Consider the following 12424-nt stretch of genomic DNA (forward strand, 5'->3'; position numbering starts at 1 on the left):
AGGCAAGTCAAATTTTTATTTCTCTCAAACTATAAAACTAAAATGTTTGAATAGTTCTATATTTCTCCCCTAATCATTTGTCATGTGGAAGCCAACTTCATTTGACTCACTAATTAATCCTTCGCAAATTATTAAAGTGGTCCAATGACAACTATTATGGGCTTTTAAATATAAACAAATGTTTATGTTTTTCTCAAACCACATGAAAACTTTTGTGCTGTCTCAAAATATTGCCCACTAATTATGCGCCAAATTTTAAATTGGCCTAATTCGTTTGCTATGGGAGTTAAGTAGAAAACAGTACCAAAATATTAAAGCAGAGAAAATAGAGAAGGGGCTAAGTGCACACTGTGCACTAGAAAGCCTAGTGCTACAGTAGCATGGCCCAAGCCCACCACGGCCTTCTCCTTCTTATTATGTACAGAAATGTACAGGGAGACACCCGATGAGCTCGTGTCGAGCATCCACGACACCCCGAGATGGATAAGACCGCCCCCCTCCTCCCCGAAACCCTAGCATCCCCTTTTTCTTCCCTCTCGCGCCTCTGCCTCTCCTGCTCGACGCCCGTGCATTGCCGTCACCGCCGCATCATCGTTACCGTCCTCTGGGTCATCCCCGAGCTGCTACAAGGTGGCCACAAGCTTCCCCAACCTCGTCTCCTTCACCTATGCCTCTGGATCGAAGCCAAAGGGCCTTGTATGCTCCACATCGAGCCGCCATCCCCATCACAGCCGCCACGGCCGTCGCCGTCGATCCCCACCTCCGGCACCCCCTCGACCTGTTCGAGCACGGCCCCGACCTCCTCCCAGTGAGCCTCATCGATTCCCCCCTTTTCCCTTTTATTCGTTGCCGTTTGCCGTCGTCCCCGAGCTCGGTTGTCCTCTTCCATGGCCGCGTTCGAGCCTCAGTGTACGCGCACGTGCCGGTGCCTGCTCTTGCCCGTGACCGCGCCCTGGATGTGACCCGCGCGCACCCGCGCCGACCTGCGCTCGTCGCCGCGCCCCCCGCTCTCGTGCAGCTGCTTGCCCGAGGGACGCGCCCGCGCAGGCCGCGTCCACCCTGTCGCTGCGCCGCTGCTACTGCTCCGCCGGGCCTGCTGCTCGCGCTACTGCCGCGTTCTGCTGCTCACTGCTCGTTGCTACTGTTGTTCGCTGCTGCCACCGCCCATTGCTGCCGCTGCTGCCAACTATTGCTACCCCTGTGTGCTGCTCACTGCTGGTGCTCATTTGCTGCCCGGCCGGCCGCGCCGTGGCCATGGCACAGCATGGCTGCGTGCGTGTGAGCCCCTGTACGAGCGGCTATGTTCTTCACAGCGTGGCCGACCATTCTTAGTTAGGATTAGGATAGATTAGATTCTGGGCTAAATTAGCCTATGTCAAGTGGGCCCCTATACTTAATTAGTTTAGTTAAATACTAGGCTTATTTCTTTTAATAGGGGTACTCTATGACATGCGGGACCAAGGGCACTATTCATCCTTTGACCTTTCAAACATTTGACTGGCCAACTCAGTCAACAGGCTCACATGTCAACGTCTATAGCACCTTGTTGTGTACACTTCAGTGTGTGCACATAGCATTCTTTTCTACTTTTTCGAATTAAAATTAATCCAGTAAATTTCAGAAATTGTTTAAAACTTTGAAAATTAATGAAAAATAAACCGTAGCTCAGATAAAAAAGTTTTATATATGAAAGTTGCTCAGAACGATGAGACGAATCCGAACACGCGGTCCGTTTACGTGTCAGATGCCTAACTATCTGAACATGGAACTTTCCTTCTCTGGTCATCTGTTTGACACAGGTCCGGAACCGAGAAAACATTCCCGGTTGACTTCCCCCTTCATCAGTATCATGTAGCACCGCGTTAGAACACGTCTAGCTCTGTCTGTTGTCCTGTTATGTACTTGCTTGCTATGTTTTTACTGTTTCTCCCCCTCTTCTCTTCGGTAGACCCCGTGACGATGCTGATGCCGCTGTGATCGACTACGTCACCGGCGACCCCTTCTTCTTGTCTGAGTAACCAGGCAAGCAAACCCACCTTGAGCATTCCGATATCGCCTATTTCTTTCCCTCTGATGCTTGCATTAGAACTGCTATTGCTTTTTGTATAATCCTACTCTGATGCATAGCCTGATTTTGTTACTTGCTTATTGTTACCTTACCTGCTTATCCTAAACTGCTTAGTATAGGTTGATTATTGATCCATCAGTGACCCCCACCTTGTCCCAGTTGCCCCGCTTTATGTTCGATGACTCGATCAATGTGATCGACGTTCAGGTCCTGACACCGCACATCACCCCCCTAATTGAACGACTCTGTAGAGTCACCATCGAGTGCCGAGGGTGGAACCTCTTACAACACTCCTGGTGAGACCTCTGTAGTGTAGCTATTCGGTCATGGTCATCGACGGTGATTTCCTACTTAACCACTTCTGATACGGCTATGTCGTGAAACCCCTTAAGTGTGAACCTCAGGGGTGGATCCTCTTACGTTCACCTTGATGATTACATCGAGTGGAATTCACCGGGGGTGATTCCTCGGGTTTTCCCCTTGATGTTTGGACACACGGATACTTGGAGTTTACAGCTGTTACTTGGAAAGGCGGGTCAACCCTGAGAGGTACCCGTGAGTGATGTGGAGACGGGTTGACCTGGAGAGTACCCGAGAGTTGAACACGAGGCGTGGCCGGGCATTCTTAGCCCTTGTCGCAAGTCCTCGAGACGGGGCGACAGGGTCACATCTTTCGTGAGTCTCTGCTTGTTACCGCGCGTTCCTAATACACTACGGTTTGGATATTTGATCCGAGGGGCCTCTGGCCTGATAGCACTAACCGTCACGTGGGCACAGTATGGGTGTTCTGCGTCATATACATCAGCCGAAGCTTAATCGACGTCAGCGACTGAGCGACGCACGCTGGGTTGGACTGCGTAAGCTCCTACCTTGTTTAAGGAGGTAGCTAGGTCTGCTCACCGGCCACGTACGCAACGTGCAGGAGTTCCCGGGGAGATGGCCCATGACCCCTGGGGGCATAGGTTTAGTCCGGCGTGTTGACCTCTCTATTAAGCCTAGGTCGGGTTGCGGCGTATTGTTTGGCCGAGGCCGGGCATGACCCAGGAAAGTGTGTCCGGCCGGAGTTAATCGAGCGTGGTGGGTAAGTTAGTACACCCCTACAGGGAAGAAAACATCTATCGATAGCCTATCTTACAGTAACGGACACTTGGAGTTGTATCCCGATCGATACAACTAGAACTGGATACTTGAGATGAGAAATGGATATGAGAAATGGATAGTATGGCTCTGGGATTGCTTTCTCGTAGGGAGTCGAGAAAGGATCTTTGGCCGAGGTTGATAACACTACTACTACTTTATATTATGTTGATCTGTACTCTTCTATATGCTGCAACATGATTGAAGATGCTAGTCTTCGATATGCTAGGCTTTCCCCTTCTTTCTGGCATTCTGCAGTTTAGTCCACAGATACAACCCATTTCCTTTGATACTGATGCATACTTAGGTTATATCTGATGTAAGTCTTGCGAGTACTTTGGATGAGTACTCACGGATGCTTTGCTACCTCTTTTCCCCCATACCCGATTGTTGCGACCAGATGACGGATCCCAGGAGCCAGACGACACCACTGATGACTACTGCTACCCCGAGGGTGCGTACTACTACGTGACGGCCGCTGACGACTTGGAGTAGTTAGGAGGCTCCTAGGCAGGAGGCCTTGCCTTTTCGATCGTTGTTGCTTTTGTGCTAGCCTTCTTAAGGCAAACTTGTTTAACTTATGTTTGTACTCAGATATTGTTGCTTCCGCTGACTCTTATGTATTCGAGCTTGTGTACTCGAGCCCTCGAGGCCCCTGGCTTGTAATATAAAGCTTGTATTATTTTAATTTGTGTCTAGAATTGTGTTGTGATATCTTCCCGTGAGTCATTGATCTTGATCGTACACATTTGCGTGTATGATTAGTGTACGATTGAATCGAGGGCGTCATAAGTTGGTATCAGAGCCGACTGCCTGTAGGATCCCCCCTTCCAACTCCTTGGCCGAAGTTGAGTCTAGAACCGAAAACTGTTTTACTAACTTGGTTGTGTGTCTTTCGCCAATTGAGTGGTATTAGGATCTTTTATTCCTCGTCTATACTTTAGGACTCTGATCTCTCTTCTATCCGGGTTAAATGGTTTTACTAACTCGAGCATTAGGATCTCGTGATCACATCCGCCCAAAGAGCCCCTTATTTTAGATGATCGCCTGCTGCATCAGAAGATTCCGAAGATACTCTATGATATTCTCTCGAGACTTTGTGCCTGTTGCCTTTGCAATTCCCTACCACCGAAATATCCTTATGGATAACTACACACACTTGCCAATCTTACATTCTATCCCAAATGATCTTGTTATTACAAGATGCCTTGAACTGCTCTCCTTTTTCCGAGAATCCTTTGAGCTTACTGCCTTGCAGTTCCTTGTCATTTGAATACCCCTGCGGATAACTTGGTGCACCTATCGAGTATCCGCTCATCCTCAGTTGATTCATGTACTTCACAAAAATCTTCGTAATACCATTCGTTCTTGTGAAAATCCTCAACAACCTATTGTTCTTGAATTTCTTGCTTGCTTGCATTATGGATAATACCATAAGTCTAGTAATCTTATTTTCAGCCTTGGTCATTATCATTTTGAGTCTGTTGTTACAATATGTTGCAAATGCTCGCAATCCTTAATCAGATCCTAGAATTCATCCTTCCGGCTCAGACGTCATTTTAACATGTACTAAATCTCGATCAATCAAATCACCATCGATTGTACCCCTAAGGCTATTCTACCTATCCATCCCTAATCAGAACATTGCTTCCGATCCCTTGTCTTGGAATTCATAATTCCTTTGCAATTGAGCTTTGAGTTAGTCAGTTGTGTCTATAATCTGATCTTCTTGCATTCTTTCTTCCTCTGGTTGAATATTGATGCTCACATCAGACCCCTTGTGGACCATCAGACCCCTTTTTCGGATTTTATCCGACAACGTCCTTCATATTCAATAAGCTTGTGAGCCTTTCCTCGGATACATAATGCTTTTGGTAAATTGTATCCTCCGCTTTCTCAAGCATGCTCTACTGCCAAGCCTGTGTTATTTATTCTCGAAATTTATGATATATGTTCCTAAGATGCCCTGATGGGTTGAACCTATGCCTTCCCTAATCTATGTGAACTCAAAAGTTATGCGGGTTATACTCTACTGGCTTTTCGTCAGATAAAATTTCAATACTACAGCTTCATCAAGAGCGAGAAGTAAAATGAAAGGTTATGCATTGTAGAAGTGGGAGTCGACCCTGAACCTTGTGTTCATGCCCACGGACACGGTGTGGGACTTATCATGAAAGCTTCTTGCAAGGATATTTAATCATTTGAATATTCTTCCGGTATCGTAAATTGGATCCCTTGCAGTTATGGTCCCGACCATATTTCCTCCTTGATCCCATTTACTGGGTAAGTTACAATTACTTATCCTCTGCAAATCATTCCCTCGTCCAACCTCTACTCCGATTTACCTTCTGGCATTACACCTAGTACTTGATACTGGGAAGCCTTATACCCCATCACATCATTCCTAGCCTGATCAGCTATATTTTTACCATGTCAACTTTTTAACTGTGCTACCTGGTCCTTATGTCCGGAGCAACTTCCGACGATGAGCTAAGCTTACGTCGATCTTCCTCATATTATCATTTCACCTCGAACAACAAGCTTGACTTTGAGCTTGTGTCGAATCAGTGGTTCTCATAGCCTTTCACTTCATCCTTCCTTTTCTGCTCGGTGACATCTTCATGAAATCTCTCGACAAATGTGTCGTGATCATCATCAACATTCCGAGCTTTTCCAGGATATCAATCGAATTCATGATGAGAAATACAATCCTTCCCCTCGATGATTTATGTTATCATCGATAACATTCTTGCCTTCCCCAACACAAATTGGTTCATATAATTTTGGAAATACATCCTTTTTGGCATGTCAATGGATTGTGGCTGAGCCCGTCGGCCACACCCTCATCTTGTCACTGCTAAAATTGTATGACTTATTTTCTTAGTTGTTTCCGATGGATCCTTGGTGTATCCAAAGTCCGACCTTTGCTTGAAACCATGTCAATGCTATCTCGAAGCATGTCTGTGGTAATCCAATCTCCAATAAGAACATTTGAAGCACGATACTAAATTTTCTTTATCAATTATCCAAACACCGTTGTATGGGTAATGTCATGAATTTTCTCCCCCCTTATCTAAAGTGTTTTATACTTCTATCCTGTCATGGATATCATGCTCTGCTTGTCCTTGGGAAGGATATACCCCTGAAATATGTGTTTAAACACATTTTCCTTTCCATGGTTCTGTTTAATCTGACAATTACATTTTTCTTTCCATTGGTTTGTTTAAACCTTATTGTGATCTATATTACATAAGCAATAATATCTCCCTGCTTATGTAAACACCTCGTTGTATCACTCTGTCAGTAAGACCCTGTTACTATTGTTGATAACATTCCGGTAGCCACCGATGGACGAGAACTTTGCCTAATGGCCCACCTCGTTCAATGAGCTGGAAAATGGTTCTCTTCGTCCCTCGCCATTGGTACCGACGTTGTTGCCGACATAACTGACAGGCTACCCTCTGACATGCCTTGCTATCATGACCGTGCAAAATGCTAGCGCCCTTTCTACTTTTAACCCACATGGTGGGCTCATAACCCACAATTCCACAGGATTGGAACCTGACTCTCCTGTATATCTTTGATTCCAAAATATTCTTGCAATTGGCTTCGTATCACGTCACGGCCACCTTTCGAGAGATGATCTATTCCCGATGCTCTGAACCCCTTTCTCACACTGTTCATGTATCAATTTGTCCATTCGCTTGAAACTTCCTATTGTACCTTCATACTTTGCTCTCGACGTTTATTAAGTTTCAACTCGAGAGATACTTCTGCCTCATTCCCTGAATTGTTCACTAGATAATTAACCCTATAAGGGTCAGTTCTCCGAAGTCACTCTTTACTTCCCCACTTAAATCTCGGGACGAGATTTCTTATAGTGGAGGAGATTTGTAACACCCCAGTGTCATGCTACAGTAAACTCCTACTAATGGTTTCACATCATCATATTTAAATTTTGCTAATCATCACTTTGTCCCAAACCGGCCTCAATTTCAAATTTTAAAAGGCAAGTCAAATTTTTATTTCTCTCAAACTATAAAACTAAAATGTTTGAATAGTTCTATATTTCTCCCCTAATCATTTGTCATGTGGAAGCCAACTTCATTTGACTCACTAATTAATCCTTCGCAAAATATTAAAGTGGTCCAATGACAACTATTATGGGCTTTTAAATATAAACAAATGTTTATGTTTTCTCAAACCACATGAAAACTTTTGTGCTGTCTCAAAATATTGCCCAATAATTATGCCCCAAATTTCAAGTTGGTCTAAATTCGTTTGCTATGGGAGTTAAGTAGAAAACAATACCAAAATATTTAAGCACAGAAAATAAAGAAGGGGCTAAGTGCACACCCCTGTTCAAGAATTCATCTGATTAACCAGTTAACTTGCCGATTAATCCCTACTCATAGGGTCACCGAGTAGTCGATAAACTAATAAATCGTCTGATTAATTGATTAAATGGCCGATTAGCCTATTAATCCCCTACTCGCCAGCCAACCGAGCAGTTACCAGTTAACGATTTCCTCAACAATGGTGCACACTGTGCACTAGAAAGCCTAGTGCTACAGTAGCATCGCCTAAGCCCACCACGACCTTCTCTTTATTATGTACAGAGATGTACAGGGAGACAGAGCCATGGCTGTGGCCTCTGGCCAGCCGTCCACGCGCCCGATGAGCTCCTGTCGAGCATCCACGACACCCCGAGATGGATAAGACCGGCCCCCTCCTCCCCGAAACCCTAGCATCCCCTTTTTCTTCCCTCTCGCGCCCTTGCCTCTCCTGCTCGATGCCCGTGCATTGCCGTCGCCACCGCATCGTCGTTGCCGTCCTCTGGGTCATCCCCGAGCTGCTACAAGGTGGCCACGAGCTTCCCCAACCTCGTCTCCTTCACCTATGCCTCTGGATCGAAGCCAAAGGGCCTTGTATGCTCCACATCGAGCCGCCATCCCCACCACAGCCGCCACGGCCATCGCCGTCGATCCCCACCTCCGGCGCGCCCTTGACCTGTTCGAGCACGTCCCCGACCTCCTTCCAGTGAGCCTCATCGATTCCCCCCTTTCCCCTTTTATTCGTTGCCGTTTGCCGTCGTGCCCGAGCTCGGTTGTCCTCTTCCATGACCGCGTTCGAGCCTCAGTGTATGCGCACGTGCCGGTGCCTGCTCTTGCCCGTGACCGCGCCTTGGATGCGACCCACGCGCACCCGCGCCGCTGCTTTCCCCTACGCCGACCTGCGCTCGTCACCGCGCCCCCACTCTCGTGCAGCTACTTGCCCGAGGGACGCGCCCGCGCAGGCCGCGTCCGCCCTGTCGCTGCGGCGCTGCTACTGCTCCGGCCGGCCTGCTGCTCGCGCTACTGCTGCGTTCTGCTGCTCACTGCTAGTTGCTATTGTTGTTCGCTGCTGCCACCGCCCATTGCTGCCACCGCTGCCAGCTATTGCTGCCCCTGTGTGCTGCTCACTGCTGGTGCTCATTTCCTGCCCAGTCGGCCGCGCCGTGGCCATGGCACAGCATGGCTGCGTGCGTGTGAGCCCCTGTACGAGCGGCTGTGTTCTTCACAGCGTGGCCGACCATTCTTAGTTAGGATTAGGATAGATTAGATTCTGGGCTAAATTAGCCTATGTCAAGTGGGCCCCTATACTTAATTAATTTAGTTAAATACTAGGCTTATTTCTTTTAATAGGGGTAGTCCATGACATGCGGGACCTAGGGCACTATTCATCCTTTGACCTTTCAAACATTTGACTGGCCAACTCAGTCATCAGGCCCACATGTCAGCGTCTATAGCACCTTGTTGTGTACACTTCAGTGTGTGCACATAGCATTCTTTTCTACTTTTTCGAATTAAAATTAATCCAGTAAATTCCAGAAATTGTTTAAAACTTTGAAAATTAATAAAAATAAACCGTAGCTCAAATGAAAAAGTTTTATATATGAAAGTTGCTCAGAACGATTAGACGAATCCGAACACGCAATCCGTTTACATGTCAGATGCCTCTAACTATCTGAACATGGAACTTTCCCTCTCCGGTCATCTGTTTGACACAGGTCCGGAACCGGGAAAACATTTCCGGTTGACTTCCCCCTTCACCGGTGTCGTGTAGCACCGCGTTAGAACACGTCTAGCTCTGTTTGTTGTCCTGTTATGCACTTGCTTGCTATGTTTTTACTGTTTCTCCCCCCTCTTCTCTTCGGTAGACCCTGTGACGATGCTGATGCCGCTATGATCGACTACGTCACCGACGACCCCTTCTTCTTGTCTGAGCAACCAGGCAAGCAAGCCCCCCTTGAGCATTCCGATATCGCCTATTTCTTTCCCTCTCATGCTTGCATTAGAACTGCTACTGCTTTTTGTATAATCCTACTCTGATGCATAGCCTGATTTTGGTACCTGCTTATCCTAAACTGCTTAGTATAGGTTGATTATTGATCCATTAGTGACCCCCACCTTGTCCCAGTTGCCCCGCTTTATGTTCGATGACTCGATCAACGTGATTGACATCCAGGCCCCGACACCGCACATCACCCCCCTAGTTGAACGACTCTGCCGAGTTACCATCAAGTGCCGAGGGTGGAGCCTCTTACAACATTCCTGATGAGACCTCTGTAGTGTAGCTAATCGGTCGTGGTCATCGAGGGTGATTTCCTCCTTAACCACTTCCGATACGGCTATGTCGTGAAACCCCTCAAGTGTGAACCTCAGGGGTGGATCCTCTTACGTTCACCTTGATGATTACATCGACTGGAATTCACCAGGGGTGATTCCTCGGGTTTTCCCCTTGATGTTTGGACAGACGGATACTTGGACTTTACAACTGTTACTTGGAAAGGCAGGTCGACCCTGAGGGGTACCCGCGCGAGCTTAATTGCGAGTGATGTCGAGATGGGTTGACCTGGAGAGTAACCGAGAGTTGAACACGAGGCGTGGCCGGGCATTCTTAGCCCTTGTCGCAAGTCCTCGAGATGGGGCGACAGGGTCACATATTTCGTGAGTCTCTGCTTGTTACCGCGTGTTCCTAATCCACTACATTTTGGATATTTGATCCGAGGGGCCTCTGGCCTGATAGCACTAACCATCACGTGGGCATAGTATCTGCGTTCTGCGTCATATACACCAGCCAAAGCTTAATCGACGTCAGCGACTGAGCGGCGCGCGCCGGGTTGGACTGCGTAAGCTCCTGCCTTGTTTAAGGAGGTAGCTAGGTCTGCTCACCGTCCACGTATGCAACGTGCAGGAGTTCCCGGGGAGATGGCCCATGACCCCTGGGGGCATAGGTTTAGTCCGGCGTGTTGACCTCTCTATTAAGCCTAGGTCGGGTTGCGGCGTATTGTTTGGCCGAGGCCGGGCATGACCCAGGAAAGTGTGTCCGGCCGGAGTTAATCTAGCATGGTGGGTAAGTTGGTGCACCCCTACAGGAAAGAAAACATCTATCGATAGCCTGTCCTACGGTAACGGACACTTGGAGTTGTATCCCGATCGATACAACTAGAACTGGATACTTGAGATGAGAAATGGATAGTATGGCTCTGGGATTGCTTTCTCGTAGGGAGTCGAGAAAGGATCTCTGGCCGAGGTTGATAACACTACTACTACTTTATATTATGTTGATCTGTACTCTTCTATATGCTGCAACATGATTGAAGATGCTAGTCTTCGATATGCTAGGCTTTCCCCTTCTTTCTGGCATTCTGCAGTTTAGTCCACAGATACAACCCATTTCCTTTGATACTGATGCATACTTAGTTAGATCTGATGTAAGTCTTGCGAGTACTTTGGATGAGTACTCACGGCTGCTTTGCTACCTCTTTTCCCCCATACCCGATTGTTGCGACCAGATGACGGATCCCAGGAGCTAGACGACACCACTGATGACTACTGCTACCCTGAGGGTGCCTACTACTACGTGACGGCCGCTGACGACTTGGAGTAGTTAGGAGGCTCCCAGGCAGGAGGCCTTGCCTTTTCGATCATTGTTGCTTTTGTGCTAGCCTTCTTAAAGCAAACTTGTTTAACTTATGTCTGTACTAAGATATTGTTGCTTCCACTGACTCTTGTGTATTCGAGCTTATGTATTCGAGCCCTCGAGGCCCCTGGCTTGTAATATAAAGCTTGTATTATTTTAATTTGTGTCTAGAGTTATGTTGTGATATCTTCCCGTGAGTCCTTGATCTTGATCGTACACATTTGCATGTATGATTGGTGTACGATTGAATCGAGGGCGTCATACATGTCTACATAGTTCTCGAACCCGTAGGGTCCGCACGCTTAACTTTCAATGACGATTTATATTATGAGTTATGTGTTTTGGTCACCGAAGTTTGTTCGGAGTCCCGGATGAGATCACAGACATGACGAGGAGTCTCGAAATGGCCGAGAGGTAAAGATTCATATATTGGAAGGTAGTATTCGGACATTGGAATGGTTCCGAGTGATTTGGGTATTTTTCTGGAGTACCGAGGGGTTACCGGAACCCCCCGGGGAAGTGTTGGGCCAACATGGGCCTAAGGGAGAGAGAGGGAAGCCCACGGGGGGTGGCCGCGTGCCCCCCTCCTAGGGATTCCGAATAGGACAAGGAGGAGGGCGCGACGCCCCCTTCCCTTTCCCTCTCCCTCTTCTTCCTATTCCCTCCGGTGGAGAAAGGAAAAAGGTGGGGGGGGGACGAATCGTATTTGGACTAGTAGTCCAAGTAGGACTCCCCCCATGGCGCGTCCGTCCTGGCCGCCGGCCTCCTCCCCCTTTATATACGGGGGTAGGGGACACCCCAAAGACACACCAAGATTTCTCTTAGCCGTGTGCGGTGCCCCCTCCATAGTTTACTCCTCCGGTCATAGCGTCGTAGTGCTTAGGTGAAGCCCTGCGCGGATCACATCACCATCACCGTCACCACACCGTCGTGCTGTTGGAACTCTCCCTCGACCCTCTATTGGATCAAGAGCTTGAGGGACATTATCGAGCTGAACGTGTGCTAAACACGGAGGTGCCGTACATTCGGTACTTGGATTGGTTAGATCGTGAAGACGTTCGACTACATCAACCGCGTTAACCTAACGCTCCCGCTTTCAGTCTACAAGGGTACATGGACACACTCTCCCCCTCTCGTTGCTATGCATCTCCTAGATAGATCTTGCGTGATCGTAGGAAGCATGCTACGTTCCCCTACAGTGGCATCCGAGTCAGGTCTATGCGTAGATGATATGCACGAGTAGAACACAAAGAG

At 47.8% G+C, this 12424-nt stretch overlaps 1 long non-coding RNA gene across 1 annotated transcript; it reads left to right on the plus strand.

Annotated features, from left to right (window-relative positions):
- Positions 1-444: 444 nt before the first annotated feature.
- On the plus strand, positions 445-3893 carry LOC125536852. The gene is made up of 2 exons (XR_007295247.1): positions 445-808; positions 3606-3893. It is a non-coding gene; the product is annotated as an uncharacterized LOC125536852 (long non-coding RNA).
- The last annotated feature ends 8531 nt before the right edge of the window (positions 3894-12424 follow it).

This window comes from Triticum urartu, chromosome 2, assembly GCF_003073215.2.
Source record: "Triticum urartu cultivar G1812 chromosome 2, Tu2.1, whole genome shotgun sequence".
NCBI classification, from domain to species: domain Eukaryota; kingdom Viridiplantae; phylum Streptophyta; class Magnoliopsida; order Poales; family Poaceae; genus Triticum; species Triticum urartu.